Here is an 18005-nt window from a genome sequence, read left to right as displayed (position 1 = left end):
AAAAACTCTTGTTAGACGGTCTTACAGGTTAATTTGGTGAGACTAATCTCTAGATTATTTGGATTATCTATGAAAAAATATTATTTTTAATGACAAAAATATTAATACTTGTTATTGTAAATATGTGTAGGTTGATCTGACTCACGGATAAAGACCCGTGATGTTTCAAAAGAAACCTACTATTATAGATGTGTATTTTTTTATTTTTATGCATTTACCAATCGGAAACGGAAAAAAAATATTATTTTTTATGGCAAAAATATTAATACTTGTTATTGTAAATATGGGTAGGGTTGATCCGACTCACGGATAAAGACCTGTGAGACTGTTTCACAAGAGACCCACTAGTATAGATGTGTATTTTTTTATTTTTATGCATTTACCAATCGGAACGGAAAAAAATATTATTTTTTATGGCAAAAATATTAATATTTGTTACTGTAAATATGGGTAGGGTCTATCCGGCTCACGGATAAAGACATGTGAGACTGTTTCACAAGAGACCTACTAGTATAGATGTGTATTTTTTATTTTTATGCATTTACCAATCGAAACGGAAAAAAAATATTATTTTTTATGGCAAAAGTATTAATACTTGTTATTGTAAATATGAGTAAGGTTGATCCGGATCACGGATAAAACCCGTGAGATTGTTTCACAAGAGACCTACTAGTATATATGTGTATTTTATTTTTTTATTTTTTATGCATTTACCAATCGGAACGGCAAAAGTATAGACCTACTTGTTATTGTATTTTTTATTTTTATGCATTTATCAAACGGAAAAATATAGAATGGAATAAAATTTACCAATTTCTAGCTAGGAAATTAGTAGAAACTAAAAATGGGTATTTTAGGAATTTTAAAATAATGTAAGGATGTATTAGAAAATATTGATTACGTTTAAAACTGAAGTTGGTAAAATTACGCAATTGAGCTTGTAAGAAGACGACAGAATTTCCAAGTCGGAAGCGGAATTGATGCGTTTATTTATGATTGAAATTAACGTCTTTTGCAATTGATTCGGAATGAAAAAGTAAATAAGAAATGTAATAAAATTGCAAATAATTTAATTAAACTAATCCCCTTAACATTCTTAATATGTTGTGTATATAGATGAATACAATTGTAATTTTAATTACGATTTCACCAATAGAGGGGTTGTACTTTAATTAACATAACATATATATAGTATATTTATACCAATTAGGGAGATGTCAAGAAAAGATGAAATTAAAAATTAGAACAATCCAATAAATAAATCATGTAAATTGCACATTTAATTTTGCGGAGAATCAAATATTTATTATTGAACAATATTTCAATATATAAATTAAAATTAGGTGAGGCTGTCATCAATCAATTTCGCTTTCCTCTTTAATTCAGTACAAAACGACATATGTCACTCAAGATTTCAAGAAAATTATCACCATTAAAGTTGGTAAAAAAAAAAAAAAACTCCCATGCATGTACTGTCTGGAGACCACTAATGAAAAGTTGGCCTGAACCATGTTCCGAATGGGATTGTACAAGAAGGAACAATTAATATAACAATATATATGTATATATACGTGAAACTAGATTTGTATGTTATTTCATTATCACGGAGCAGACACAAAGAATCGCAAAAACAAGTAAATTTTTGCACCTTCAATTTTTGTTCATTTAGTGGGGTACTGGTGGCACTTTTTTATATTATTCTTGAACTTGAATTGAATACATCTTTTGTCATTGGAAAGTAATATATTGTTGAAACTTATTAAACTATATATGGTAGCACTTCGAAAGTCTGGAAACTGATATATATAATCGAAGAGAGAAAGCCTTTAATTTGGGCTAACTTTTAGAAGCCTTTTGAACTTTCCCACAGTACTTGAAGCCAGCCATTGATTTGTTCGATCAAGTTGGGTATATAATGGATGACAAAAAGAATTGGAGAATACATCTCTCAATATTCTTCGATGGCGCGAGGTATTTACTAATTCTTTAATCTTCCCTTGTGATCTTTCAAGTTCTATGAATTTGTAAATGATCATGAGTTCTAATCCGGTATAAGGGGGAAAGAAGTCAAGCTAGATTTTGTTCACACTATATATAATTAAGCATGCATGGTCATATGAGCGGATGAGTTTCATGTGGAAGCAGAAAAGCTAGCTACTAGTACTCCTGAGAATGAATTTGGATGCTAATTTTTCTTCATTAATCTTGGAATATGATTTTTTGGGGGTTTGCATGTTTTTGGAGCAGATCAGTGTTTAAATTGGATGATATCGGTACAGAAATAGCAAGAATCGCTGTCCCTGCTGCACTAGCTTTGACAGCTGATCCTATTGCATCACTTATAGATACAGCATTCATCGGCCAAATAGGTAACAACTTGAAAGATTAAATTAAATGGTCCCTATAGCTAGAGAGTCTAGTCGTCCCTCCAAATTAAATGTTTCTCCGATCCCCCTTGTGTACAGGTCCAGTTGAGCTTGCTGCTGTGGGAGTTTCCATTGCTTTATTCAATCAAGTATCAAGAATCGCTATTTTCCCTCTTGTCAGCGTGACCACCTCTTTTGTAGCCGAGGAAGATACAATAACAAAAGCCATTCAAGACACGGATGATAATTGTGACATCTCGGAGATTAATGGATTAATGTCCAATCTTGATGCTGAAAATAAAATCTTGATACCACGGAAAGGTACTAAACTAGATTACTAAAGATCACATTCTTTCCCCACATTTTATAATTTTTTTGTAGCACGTTTCCGCACTTAGATTTGGATGAGAGAATGTACAAGATGCAACCAGTTGACAACAACTTTGAAGCTGCAATACAAATAGAGCATCAAAAGAAGCGGATACCCTCGGCTTCTTCAGCATTGATTATTGGTGGTGCTCTAGGTTTCATTCAAGCTGCATTTCTCATTGTTGCAGCAAAACCTTTATGGAGCTTCATGGGAGTCAAGTCTGTAAGTTAAAATGAAATCAAGATACTTCAAAAAATTGTACACAATTTAAATAATATCAATCTGATTTATGTCTTCGTTTCACGTTCCCTTAAACTTTATTTTGAAGAATATATTCACGTTTCCTATTTAGGATTCAAAAATGTCGTACCCTGCCCAACAGTACTTAAAACTAAGGTCACTAGGTGCTCCTGCTGTGCTACTGTCTTTGGCTATGCAAGGCGTTTTTCGGGGATTCAAGGACACAAAAACTCCACTTTATGCTAGGCAAGCATATTATAAGCATAAAACAGATGTATTACAAGATCACAGACTCTGGTTTTATCAATCTTGAATCATGCTCGAATTTTGGATGTAAAACAGTGGCAGGAGATATCACTAACATAATGTTGGACCCCATATTCATGTTCGTATTCAAAATGGGCGTTAGAGGTGCAGCCATTTCGCATGTTATCTCTCAGTAAGTACTGTCCCTTCAAACCAACCTCAAGAACGGGTTATTCGGGTGTTGGCGGCTCTAGAAACTGAATGATAATCATACTGTTGGGTCGATCAATCTGAGGATGTAATTATTGTTTTTATGCTTCGGTAATTTCAATTAAATTAAGAGTGCAATCTTGTTCTTTTAGTGGAGTAGAATAAAATTAATAAATTATCTTGATTAATCATGAGTTGATTAGATCAAATTAATTTATTGGAGCTTAATTTAATTGGGTCCGATCAGGTCCCTTTGATGATTCAAATATAAACTCAAATAAATTATATGAGTTATAATTTATGAAACTCGTAGGAATAAATTAATATGATTATAGTATCTTTATCTATGGAAAGTTTGAATTAAAACTTTACCGATACGATAAGATTTGATACGATTGATAATCTTTTAATTTATGGAAAAGAGATAATTTCATTCTTGAATTTATCTTATCTTTCTAGACTATTTGATATAACGTAGTCTGACAGAAAGTTGTATACCACGTACAATTTTCCTACGATTGAGTTTGAGAGAACACCGGAGAAGGCTTGAAGGTTTGAAGCTTTGAGTTGCAGCTCTGTTGCAGACAAGACAACGTAAAGTACGCTTCAAGGGTAATCTCAATTCCTTTGTGTGTAAATTAATTAATTCGTGTTAAATACGTGAAACAATCATGATCCTGTTTTAAGAGATTATTGGAATCACATAAAATTAATTTTTGTGATTCGATTTTCTCAGTCTTGGCTAACATATGGTATCAGAGCCACGGATTTTGATAGTGTTTTGCGTATTTCGAATTAATTAATTTTGTATGCATGTTTTAGTTTAAAGAGGTGTTAGATTTATATGATTATGGTTTGGTTGAATGAATATTTTTTTTTGAACAATTTATGGCCCTAGATTTTGGTGAAATTGTACTTCGTAATTATCGAGTCTGTAACCAAGGGGGTGGATTACGACTCCATGTTTCCCCTTGTTTATTTTATTGCAATTTTTATTGTAATTTTCGAAATTGGAATTTTCTCCTATTGTTTCAAACTGGTCATTCTGCAATTTCGTCCAAAGCAACTAGGGACCAGAGTGCATCTTCTTCAACAATTCAAGGACCTGTTCTGCAATTTCGGAATTCTCCATGGAAGCTCCAGATCTGAACGCAGAAGCAAGCCAAGCCGTTACTCTACCTCGGGAAGACTTTGCACGACTGCATAAACTCGACGGCGTGGCCTGAAAGATGGCGACGCGACCTTCAATTTCGCTGGATCGGAGAAAATTTTTGGCTGCTGTTTCATTTTCGAATCGGCAGAGAAGTCATGGTGATCTTCTCTGTGTGCGTCGCTGCGTGATGTTCACAATGTTTCCGGCGAATTCCCAAGGCGGCAGCGGCTAAGAGGAAGGCGGCGTGGTTAGGGTTAAAGGAGAGATCCGGGTCGGGTTGCGGGTTTGGTTCATGGACTATCGGGTCGTGGGATATAACCGGGTCGTAACTCATGGATTTCTACTTTGGGCCTTGATCATTGTTTTGGGCCAAATAAAGACCGGGCTGGACACAAATATTTAAATTGAAGGATTGGGCCAGTTTGTGATTCAATTAATTTATTTGTACTTTTGTGTCCAGGATGAGCCATAAATTTGTTTTTGTTTAATTATTGCTTATTGCTTTAATTATTATGTGCATTATATGTCATTCATGTATCATGCCATGTAGATTGGATAAACACCGCTTTAGATACTACATTGTCATGCATAAAAATAAGATTTTATTTATTTTTTATTTTTATATATAGAAAATAAATTATTGATTAATAATTGAACTATTTTATGAGTTAAAATAGTTAGGATATTATTAATTGGACTAAACTCAAAATTTTATTTATTTTCTATTTTTATATAGAAAATAAATTTTTGATTAATAATTGAACTATTTTATGAGTTAAAATAGTTAGGATATTATTAATCGGATAAAACCCAAAATTATTTTTTAAAAATATTAAGTGTGATGGGTGTATTTTATATGAGCCCATGGTCTCCCTTATTAGTCAATTAGTAAGAATTTGTGTATGCCTCGTGCCAATTTTCATTGGTGGAGTATAGGAGGGCTGCACTGTTTCGGTTACTTGATTGGACCCGACATGGTGATAATTTTTTAAAGTAAAATTAATTTTGATCATCCTATAGGTGACATAATTAATTAAGTACTTGAAAAATAATCAATATAAGGGTATACACTTAAGTCAATAACATTGTGAGATATTCCTATAGAATAGTCAAACAATGTATTTTTGATGGCCAAAAATCAAGCAATACAAAATTAATATTGCATGAGATGCTAGATATATTGAATTTAGTGGGAGGGTCCCAGCCTAGCTAGCTATAAATCGTGTTTACTTTTCCTAAAGAAGAGTATAATTTGATTTTGGATTTTTAGGTCATTGCTGTGTTGTAAGTAGTTTTGGGTCTACTAATGCATTTTTTTTGCATAACACATGTCATTTTAATTATTGTATGTGTTGCTCATTTAATTTATTTTAATTTCAGAAAAATGTCTTCAAACTCACTATCACTGTCCATGCTTTTAACAAACAACCAACTAGTTGGAAAAAATTACATTGATTGGAAACGCAATTTGATGATTGTCTTAACTGTGGAGAAACATAAATATGTGCTTACTGAACAATGTCCCTCGGTGCCTACGGCGGAGTCCACTGCTGCCCAAAAGCAGGCTTATGATAAGTGGGTCCGTTCTGATGAGATGGCTCGTTGCTACATTTTGGGATCCATCTCAAATATGTTGCAACAAAAACATCAGAATTTGGAAACCGCGGTAAAAATCATGGAAAGCCTTCAGGAAATGTTTGAGCATCAGGGACGCCAGGCACGTCAAGCGGCCATTAGGAGTATTATGAACATGCGCATGAAACCTGGGATTCCAGTGAGGGATCATATGCTTGCATTGATCGGTCAATTCAATGTGGCTGAGGTTTTAGGGGCTGAAATCAAATCATAGACTCAGGTTGACATGACACTTGAGACTCTCCCTGAGATGTTCTCACAATTCAAGGTTAGCTATAATATGAATAAGCTAAACATGTCCCTGACTGAATTGATGAAGAAACTCCAAAATGCTGAAAGTGTTCTTAAAACTCAAAGTGGTGATGCACTTGCTGTTGCTTCTGTTGGACCATCCTATTCCAAATCGAAAGGTAAATTTGGAAATAATAAGAGGAAGAAGCCCAACAAGAAGGGTCCACAACAAAAAGCAAAAAAAGTCAAAATAGATGGCAAACCCAAAGGAAAATGTTTTCATTGTGGAGAGAAGGGTCATTGGAAGAGGAACTGCCAAGGATACCTAGCTTCCAAAAAGCAAGGTGGTGGTGAGTTATCATTTATTGAGTCTTGTTTAGTGGTTGATTCTATTGATACTTGAATTGTAGATTCTGGAGCCACTAATCATATACGCAATTCATTGCAGGGGTTCCAAGTAACCAAGGAGCTCAATGAAGGGGAACATACTCTTAGAGTTGGCACAAGAGCTGTGGTATCTGTAAGAGCTGTTGGAGTCGTTTATCTTTATTTTCAGAATAATAAACATTTGATTTTGAGAAATTGTTATTATGTTCCTGAAATTACTAGAAATTTGATTTCTGTTGCTTTATTGTTTAGACAAGGATATTTCGTCCATTTTTCACAAATGGTGGTTGATATTTCCTTAAATAAAGCTCCTATATGCAAAGGATATTTGAATAATGATTTGTATGTCTTAAAACCCGTTGACAGCTCTTTGTATCACACTCAATCCAACAAACGAATAAAATTATCTCCCACTAATGAAACTTATTTGTGGCATTTGAGGCTTGGTCATATCAACCTTAATAGGATTCAAAAGTTGGCAAAGGATGGTCCTTTAAGTGATTTAAAGGTGGAATTCTTGCCTATATGCGAATCTTGTTTGAAGGGTAAAATGACTAAGAGGTCCTTCAAATCTAAAGAACATAGAGCCAATGAAGTTTTGGAATTAGTGCGCACTGATGTATGTGGACCAATTAGTGTTCAAGCTAGAGGCGGATTTCAGTACTTCATCACCTTCATCGATGACTACTCTAGATACGGTTATGTTTACCTAATGTCCCACAAATCTGAAGCTTTTGAAAAGTTCAAAGAATTCAGAAATGAAGTGGAGAAACAATTAGGTAAGAGCATAAAAATACTTCGATCAGATCGAGGTGGTGAGTATCTATCCAGTGACTTTAGAGCATACTTATCAGATAATGGGATTTTATCCCAATTGAGTGCACCATATACTCCTCAACAAAATGGTGTCTCGAAAAGGAGAAATAGGACTTTGTTGGACATGGTTAGATCCATGTTAGGTTTCTCTACGCTCAGTACATCCTTTTGGGGATATGCTATTCAAACTGCAATATACTTATTGAACATGGTTCCTTCTAAGTCTATCTCTAAGACACCCCTAGAAATGTGGAATGGGCGTATACCCAATCTAAGACATATTCGGATATGGGGATGTCCTGCGTATGTGCTCAAGAGAAAGATGGATAAAATGGAATCTAGATCAGAAGCATGTGTGTTTGTTGGATATCCTAAGGGAACGAGAGGATACTACTTCTATAGTCCTCAGGATAAGAAGGTATTTGTGAGTACAAATGCAACCTTCTTAGAGGACAGATACATAGAAGATCGTGAATCAAAGAGTAAGATTCTTTTGGAAGAGATTGTTGAAACATCATCTACTCCAGAGATCTGCACTGAACCTACTCAGTTTGATTTCACATCTATACCACCATTAATCACTGTTTTTAGAACAACTGATATGGTGGAAGATAATGTTTCTAATGTTAATTCACCTCACCGTACCGACATGGAGAATGAGGTACATGGTGAAGAAGCAAACTCAAGGAACCAACAATCAAATCCAATCAACCAAGAACCTCCACGACTTAGACGTAGTGAAAGGGTCATCCGACCACCTTCTAGATACTTGCTCTATGGAGAGTCCTTAGAGGCAGTCTCTATAGAACAAGAGGAGGATCCCATTACGTACAAAGAAGTTATGGAGGATATAGACGCTGACCAATGGAGGAGTTCTATGGACTCGAAAATGCGATCCATGTACACTAACTCTGTCTGGGATCTTGTAGATATGCCTGAAGGGGTAAAACCTATTGGTGTAAGTGGGTCTACAAGAGAAAGAGAGGAATAGATGGAAAAGTAGAAACCTTTAAGGCTAGATTGGTAGCTAAAGGTTTTAGCCAACGAGAAGGAATCGATTATGAAGAAACCTTCTCACCTGTGGCTATGGTAAAGTCTATTCGGATTCTCTTATCCATTGCAGCTCATTTTGATTATGAGGTGTGGCAAATGGACGTCAAGGCAGCATTTCTAAATGGAAATCTTGAGGAAAGCATTTATATGATGCAACCAGATGGTTTTATCCAAAACGGTCAAGAGCATAAAGTATGCAAACTTAAAAGGTCTATTTATGGACTTAAGCAAGCGTCTAGATCTTGGAATATCAGATTTGATCAAACTGTGAAGGATTATGGTTTCGATCAAAATCTTGATGAGCCTTGTGTCTATAAGAAAGTTTTAGATGACAAGGTGATTTTTCTCGTGTTATATGTGGATGACATCCTACTGATTGGAAATGATGTGGGGGTGATGACATTTGCTAAGAGATGGTTGGCTCAACATTTTGATATGAAATACTTGGGAGAAGCAAATTTTGTTCTAGGTATCCAGATCCTTCGGGATAGGAAGAACAGGTGGATTGCCTTAATCTCAAGCTTCATACATTGATAAAATATTGGTGAGATATGCAATGGAAAATTCCAAGAAAGGTCAAACACATTTTAGACATGGAATTCACTTGTCCAAGGACCACAATCCTAAGACTCAAAGTGAAATAGAATACATGAAAAGAGTTCCATATGCTTCGGCTGTAGGAAGTCTTATGTATGCTATGCTATGCACTCGACCAGATATTTGTTATGCTGTTGGGATTGTTAGTAGATATCAGTCAAACCCAGGACCAGAGCATTGGACTGCTGTAAAGCATATTCTCAAGTATCTTCGTCGAACTAAAGGGAATATGCTTGTTTATACAGCTTCTGAGTTGGAACCTGTGGGATATACTGATTCTGACTTTCAAGCTGACAGAGACTCTCGTAAGTCTACATCAGGATCTGTGTTCACATTGGGTGGTGGTGCCGTTATTTGGAGGAGTATCAAGCAATCTTGCATTGTGATTCCACTATGGAAGCGGAGTATGTGGCGGCTTGTGAAGCAGCAAAAGAAGCCGTTTGGCTGAAAAAGTTTTTGCTCAGCCTCGAGGTTGTTCCTTCTGCATCAAATGCCATTACTTTATACTGTGATAACAGTGGTGCAGTGGCAAATGCAAAAGAACCCAGAAACCATCAACGTGGAAAACACATTGAACGAAAGTATCACTTAGTGAGAGATATCGTTCAACGAGGGGATGTGACAGTGTGCAAGATAGCATCTGCTGAAAATCTTGCTGATCCGTTTTACTAAAAGCTTACCTGCTAGAGCTTTTGAGGAACATATTCAAAATATGGGAGTGTTGGACATGTCTCATTTACTCTAGGGCAAGTGGGAGAAGAATGTTTAACAGTATTTGCCCATCGAGTAATTTCTCATGTATTATGACATTTTGAAATTATAATAATGTTTTATTTATTTATTCTTAAATAAATTGTTTTGATCAATGCATATGTCCATTGAATTGTTGTATTATTATAAATTGAGTGTTTATGTTGTTAAACACAGAAAGATTCAATTTATAATTCAATTCATATTTTTAATGTCCACGATCGGAAAATAAATAGGGACAAATTATTTTGACAAGATCGTTTTCAATTTTATTGAAGTCTATCTTTGACTTGGTACTAAAATTGGAGATATTTTTTGATGTATTGGACTGGACCACGTGAGATTTGAATTTGAATTGACCATACTAATTCAAATCCACTAGGTTATCGTACATAGCACCTTAATCCTGAGCGGGTAACGAACTTTGATTACTAACTTGAAGTTCTTTGAGACATCAATGAGTGAGATCAGACCATTGATCAATATATCGATGTTTTGGGAATCAAAGTAAAATAACAAAGAACATATATTCGCAAGATGAAATCCGTCACCTACATGATCATGAACTCACGAGTTCTTCTAAAAGACAGTAAAATCTGAGCTCAGTAATTCAATATTATTTGTTGAATTAATTATGTGATGCGATCACATGTGGCTGTCAAATAGAAGATGAGGGTGAGTGGTTATGAATATCTAATATAGGCAACATGGTCATGGTATCCTATTTTAGATGTTTTAGTTGATCGACGGGGGTGATATATTTGGGTCGATCAATCTGAGGATGTAATTATTGATTTTATGCTTCAGTAATTTCAATTAAATTAAGAGTGCAATCTTGTTCTTTTAGTGGAGTAGAATAAGATTAATAAATTATCTTGATTAATCATGAGTTGATTAGATCAAATTAATTTATTGGAGCTTAATTTAATTGGGTCCGATCAGGTCCCTTTGGTGGCTCAAATATAAACTCAAATAAATTATATGAGTTATAATTTATGGAACTCGTAGGAATAAATTAATATGATTATAGTATCTTTATCTATGGAAAGTTTGAATTAAAACTTTACCGATACGATAAGATTTGATACGGTTGATAATTTTTTAATTTATGGAAAAGAGATAACTTCATTTTGAATTTATCTTATCTTTCTAGACTATTTGATATAACGTAGTCTGGCAAAAAGTTGTATACCACGTACAATTTTCCTACGATTGAGTTTGAGAGAACACCGGAGAAGGCTTGAAGGTTTGAAGCTTTGAGTTGCAAGCTCTGTTTCAGACAAGACAACGTAAAGTACGCTTCAAGGGTAATCTCAATTTCTTTGTGTGTAAATTAATTAATTCGTGTTAAATACATGAAACAATCATGATCCTGTTTTTATGATATTATTGGAATCACATAAAATAAATTTTTGTGATTCGATTTTCTCAGTCTTGGCTAACACATACAACGTGACTATTTTTTCAGGTATTTAATTTCCTTGATACTCTTCTGGAGACTCAAAGAACAAGTGGATCTTATCCCACCGAATCTCAAGTACCTTCCATTTGGTCGTTTTCTTAAAAAATGGTAAAGGGTGTGATCTTTTGTTGCTTCAGGCTTGGTATTAAGGCACATGGTTTCATGTTCTTACAACATTCGATCTTGTATTAATTTACAACATAGGATTCTTGTTACTCACAAGGGTCATAGCTGTTACATTCTGTGTAACTCTGGCTGCATCAATGGCTGCAAGAATGGGATCGACTCAAATGGCAGCATTTCAAGTATGCTTGCAGATCTGGCTAGCCGCGTCTCTTGTAGCCGACGGCTTGGCGGTTGCTGGACAGGTGATGCTGCAACTTTCATATAGAAAAACATACATTAATTTCATGTAAATAAGAAACTAACGTTGAGCAAGTGGCCGTCTTAATTCTTCCAGGCAATTCTTGCAAGTGCATTCGCAAGAAATAATTACAATTGTGCAACTGTCACTGTATCAAGAGTCTTGCAGGTAATAATCAAACCCACGCGTCCTCCAACAAAATTCTAGAGCCATAACTAAAATATATTGTTACACGTACGCAGTTGGGACTAGTTCTTGGATTGTTTCTAGCTGCATTTCTTGGAATTGGTCTACATTTCGGAGCAAGATTGTTCACGAATGATGTCTGACGTTATTCTGTCTTATTGGTGTTGGAATCCCGGTACAGTATTATTAAATTACCGTAGCTATATGATGATTTCTCTCCAACACATTACATTGTTTGTAGAATTATATATAAAACAAGGTCAGTTTGTGGCGGCAACACAAGTACCGATCAACGCCTTAGCATCCGTATTGGCATGGTGTAAAGCGTGGGTGGCTTCTTGATTTGTGCATATTCTGCATACTCGATCGTGGTTTTCCAGTGCGTTATATTCAACTGCATACAAAATTTATGATTGAAGCAGCTAAAGCAATCGGGGGGCGCAGGTGAAAGTAGCAATAAACGAGCATAGTGTTTTTGTTCCTTCTGTGAGTGGAGTAATGGATTTGTGGGGGAAATTTGGATTGCGCTCACCATTTTCATGTGCCTCAGAGCATTTGCTGGATTTTGGAGGTGAGCTTGCTATATATTTTACGAATGGATTCCCTTTAAATAAAATGGAATCGATAACATTGTTTTGTGGTATAGTACGTTTGCAGAATAGGGACGGGAACAGCGCTTGCGAAGTTTCTTGGGAAAATGATTTTGTGATGAGTAATTGGAGGATATATATGCGTGTGTGTTTTTAGTGCAATGTGAAATAACTTATGGACGGAAGTAGAAAATCATTGAGAGAACGCCTGTGAAAAAGATTGATGAGTCTAAAACTTTTTTATTCTGTGAACATACAAACCAAAAACTGCACTTTAATAGTTCAAAAGATATCCTAAGGAAAATCTCAACAAATTCTAACGTGCATATTAGAGCACTCAATCCATTAAATCCTAAATAAAAGGAAATAGTTCATATAAATGAAAATAAATAACAAACTAAAATTATTTGGAAAGACCGATTCAACAATTAGATTGACAGTAAGTTTCACTAATTTTCATTACTCCCACTTAGTGCAAGCTTACTGTCAATGACCACCAAGGTCACTTAGAAACTCATCTCAATACTTTTGTTTGCTAAGTGCCTTGACAAATATATCGGCAACTTGACCTTTCCATTCTTTTTCTTCCCCTTTCAGCTGCAATGTCCTGGGTCAAAATCTTTTATCGAGAGACATACAAATGCGTGATGTGTTGTTTCACTATGTTTTGTACGTGCATAAAATACTGGATTTCCAGCAAGCTTGATCGCAATCTTTCATTGTCACAAATGAATGGGAACCGGATAATCCAGGATAGAAAATATTTCTTAAATGAGTCTTTTGAGCCAAAACCACTCTTGACGTGGCACATGGTAGCATCTACGAGATTCCGCTTCACAACTTGAAAGAGCAACCGTACTTTGCTTTTTACTACACCATCGCTTATAGCTGCTGATCCGGTATTAAACGCAATAACCTGTTGTGGAGGTTCTATCATTCACGTAATCAGCCCAATCTACAATCTACAAAACCAGTCAAAAGGGAATGATGAATTTTTCTTGTACAATAAACTAACATTTAGAGTTCCTTTTATGTAGCGCAGAATCCTCTTTGCTGCAATGAAGGTGACTCTCCGCATGGTTTGCTCATAAACTGAGAAACAAACTCCCACAGGAATACGGAGTTGTCAGGCCTTGTGCTAGTTGAATAAAATAAAACTCTCCAACAACGTGTCGAAAAACTGTTGGCTATCTTTCCAATATTTTCCCTCCATTCTTTGGTTAACATCAAGCAAGGTTTCATAGGAGGATGTAACTGCCTTAGACTCCCCCATTCACGAAAGACGATCTAGCAGAAACTTGTTGCATATGCTTTTGGAGAGGACAAAAAATCCATCTGAAATTTTCTGTCACGCCCCGGAACCGGGCCTAGGCTGACAATCGGCGTTCTCGGTTTAACAATTTAACATTGAAACAACATTCCTCATAGTACAAATCTTGCAATATGGACCAGTCTATTTCATATACCATAACTGTTTTTTTACAGTGAAAATAACACACGTGCGAGGAAGCAAAGTAACGTCGGCACGTAAGATATATGAGGATGGAACATAGAATGTCTGGAATTTTCATATCTTGAACTTGATCACCTGTAAGAGTAGGTGCCCAGTGAGCCAACTGTGTGGCTATGGGCTTTGATGACTCTTTGTATAAACAATCTTTTGTTTAATATTATTTACACTTTTAATGGCAATGACTTTATATTACTTCATATTGTTATATTGTGATATACTATTGTTGTTTTGATAAAGACCTTGAATATACCATAGTGTATGTAAGATGTGGTAGAACATGGGGATGTCTATCATGAAATACATCTTATAGTCACTGTATATTCTAAAACCGTTCCTAGTCGATTGAGCCGTCCGATAATAAGGATAAGGATCGCTCGAGTTTGAGACTAGCATTTGCGATGCGGAGTACCACGTTTCATTGGTAGGGAACATGGAGATGTTCGAAGCATGCAAATGGATATTCATAGGATGAATAATCGAACTACCCTATCCGGACTTTCCAAGTGGTTATCACTTATCGAGTGGATGAAGTCCGCGGTTTTGGTTGTACACCATTAGTCCTTACGACTTGAAACATCATGGAGACTCTATATGCTAGTACTGTGCTTTGACTCGTTTACCGACTCTGAGGGGGTCATCAGGTGTCGAGATTGGGTACAGTTACAACACATATAGGAGTCGATGCATTGTTGTCAAGGATTCACCACATACTTGCGAGTGTGGATATCCTATGCGATCTGAGGAGATATTAGTGTGACAAATCTCTGGCCAGAGTACTTGATGTGATTTAAGAAATGGTTTCTTAGTAGCACATGCGATGTCACTAATTTGATCTTCAAGATGTATTGCATAGTTATCGAATCTTGAGCGACTCTCGATATACCAATGGTTGTTGATTCGATCGGGATATATGGATGAAGGGACCGTACTGTACGCTAACCAAAATCTACTGGTTCTTGTAGGCACTATCAGTGATACCTAGGGAATCATGGGGCGATGTTGCTAGGCGCTTTACCTTGATTCGTTGGGCAAGTCGGAAAGTGTTGTTCCGAGTCACAAGGAGTTGTGAGCCCACGACCTAGCTGTATCCCTGAACCATTGAGGGTCACACAGTGTAATGGAGTTTTAATCCCCGTTGAGATAGTTAAATTTAAAGAGTTAAATTTAATGAACTAAGGAGTTGGACTTCTTAAATAAGAGTAAGGGAGTAGGATTTCCTAAAATGACATAGGGATGGACATTTTTGGAAACCACTGAATTCGGATTCAGGAAAATTTATTTTGACTTTAAAATGTGCAGAAATGGTTTCTGTGCACATTGGTGAAATTGGTTCATCGATCGGAGTCACGATGAATTTATATTAATTTCTGAACGTGCGGGCTTTGCTTGTCGGGCCCTAGCTTATGACTAATGGGCCCTAAGGTGTTAGTGGCCTGCATTATAAATAAGTTATTGCAGTACAGAAATTACACACAACAGGTCATAATTTTTGAGACAGGATTTTTGAAACCCTAGCCTCCTCTCAAAAGAAATCGGCCGAACCCTCCCCCTCTGTCTGAGAAATTCCGGTCTGTGATTTTTAATTGCAGTCAGGAATAACGAATCAGATTCGTTTAATCTCTTCGCAGAAAAACTTCTGATAGATTTTCTAGTGCAATCTGTCAGAGGGATTTAAACCCCATTCGTGGACCTGATTGAAGGAGTTCATCAGTTCCTGGGAGATACAAGAAGCGTAGAGAAATCTGTGTGGTGTCCAATAATCTCGCTTCGAGATTGAAGGTAAAATTTAATAATTGTTATTTAATTTTACACACACTAATAATTTAATCGTTGAACGGTTGATACCCACACTATGGAATTGTTCCATAATAAAATTTTTAAACTTCCGCTGCACCGGGTATCAATCGTGATTGATCAGACCGCCAGTTTTCCAACAGTGGTATCAGAGCCAGGTTGCTCAGATCAAACGATTGAATTAATCAATTGTACAAAATTTTTGAGTCTCGGTTTTTGAAACAAAATAAATATTTTTAAATAAATTTTTTTTTTCCGGGGCAAAACCCGGGCAGCGATTGGATCGCTGCCCGGAGGGGGCGGCGATGGTCGCTGCCCCCGGGGGAGGCGCACGGCGCCGCCCAAAGGGGGCGCACGGCGCCGCCCAGGGCGGCGACCGTCGCCGCCCAAAGGGGGCGCTCGGCGCCGCCCAGGGCGACGCACGGCGCCGCCCAGCGGCGGCACCAAGCGCCGCAGGGCAGCAATTGTTGCTGCCCTAAGGGGGCAGCCGGGCTGCCCCCGGCCCGCGCCCCGGGTGCGGGCCGGCCCGGGAGTGTCCCGGGCGGCCCGCGGGAAAAATTAAATTTTTATTTAAAAATTAATTTTAATGTGATAAAATTTTATTTTTGGTCCGGTCAAAAATTGTTTTTGATTGGTTCACGAGATTTCGGATCGAATTGTTCGAGTCCGTAAATTTTAAAATTGATTTTTGGATAAATTTGAATTTTTGGAAATTTTAATGTTTTATCCGTAAATTGAAGTTTGAAATCAATTATTTTGGGACCATTGATGATAAGATATGATCTTATGATATATTGAGTAAAATATGATTTTATTTGTAAAATTGGATTTTATAGATAAAATATGATTTTATTTGATATAGAGATAAAATATGATTTTATATGTGAAATGAGATTTTATATATAAAATATGATTTTATCTTGTTTAAATTTGAATTGCCACTGCATGTTATCCAATACATTAATTTTGAATTAAATGTTATTGGATAAGGATGATCGATTGCCATGACCAATTTTGTAGGTGTATGTTAGGAATTTACATTTTGTTTTTATTGTTGTTGGTTTTATTAATGGGCCTGGTTTATGGCCCGATATGAATGTAATATGTAATAAAAGTGGGCTTGGTTTATAGCCCGTTCCCACCCCTAAAAATGTATCCCCTACTTGTCATTGTTATTTATTGTAAATGCATTAGATTTAGTGGGAGATCAAGATTTGAAGATGGTGGGCCCAGCAGACAATAAAGACTGAAGAAATGTAAATTGGAAGCACATGTAATAGGATTGCATTGCATACTGCATATTACCTAGGATTGGACTAAGACCCTGATTGGCAACCACGGGTCAATTAGAAATGGAATCGATCATCCTATATAATATTTGATATTATGATTGTATGCATGTTTAGACATAATTGCGTGAATCCGGCAAGCATGCAATAAAATGAATATGATGAGACAAATATTTTTATAATTAAAAATCCCTCATTTTAAATATGATTTAAAATTTATCAAGATAAATAAAGGAAATTTAAATTTGTTTAAATGTTCCCACCTTCCATCAACGGTCAATGTATGTGATGCTACCCGCGGATACGGTCCGGCTCATATTATTGGGGGGGCCCGTTCGTCGGAAAGCTGTACATTGGATCGACAAATGTTGTAAGTTGGGTGGAACTCCCATGGGATCGGCTCATATTATTGGCGGATCCACATGGCGACCGTCCACAACTTAATATTGATGGGTCATCTTGACATGTCACTATAAACGGCGTCATATTATTGGGCCCTTATTGGACATGAGGTAAATACATGGGGGTTGCTTTGGAAGCAATTGGGCTCTACCTTTTGAGAATTATGGTTGGCTGATATTATTCGGGACCATAAGTTTGTCAATTGGACTCCATGTTCTCACTAAGGAAAAGTTTCCCGTTTTCACATAGAGGTAGTGAAATCGTTAAAATAGTGGGAGTGAGATTCATAAAATTAAATTCGCCTATTTTATGTCTTAGTAAATTGCTTAAACAATCATCGATAATTGTCTG

At 36.3% G+C, this 18005-nt stretch overlaps 1 pseudogene; it reads left to right on the top strand.

Moving 5' to 3' along the window:
• Positions 1 to 1621: 1621 nt before the first annotated feature.
• Positions 1622 to 12775, top strand: LOC140888751 (protein DETOXIFICATION 42-like; annotated as a pseudogene).
• The last annotated feature ends 5230 nt before the right edge of the window (positions 12776 to 18005 follow it).

Source organism: Henckelia pumila, chromosome 3, assembly GCF_033568475.1.
Source record: "Henckelia pumila isolate YLH828 chromosome 3, ASM3356847v2, whole genome shotgun sequence".
In the NCBI taxonomy this organism is placed as follows: domain Eukaryota; kingdom Viridiplantae; phylum Streptophyta; class Magnoliopsida; order Lamiales; family Gesneriaceae; genus Henckelia; species Henckelia pumila.
This window is presented reverse-complemented; position numbering and strand designations above follow the sequence as displayed.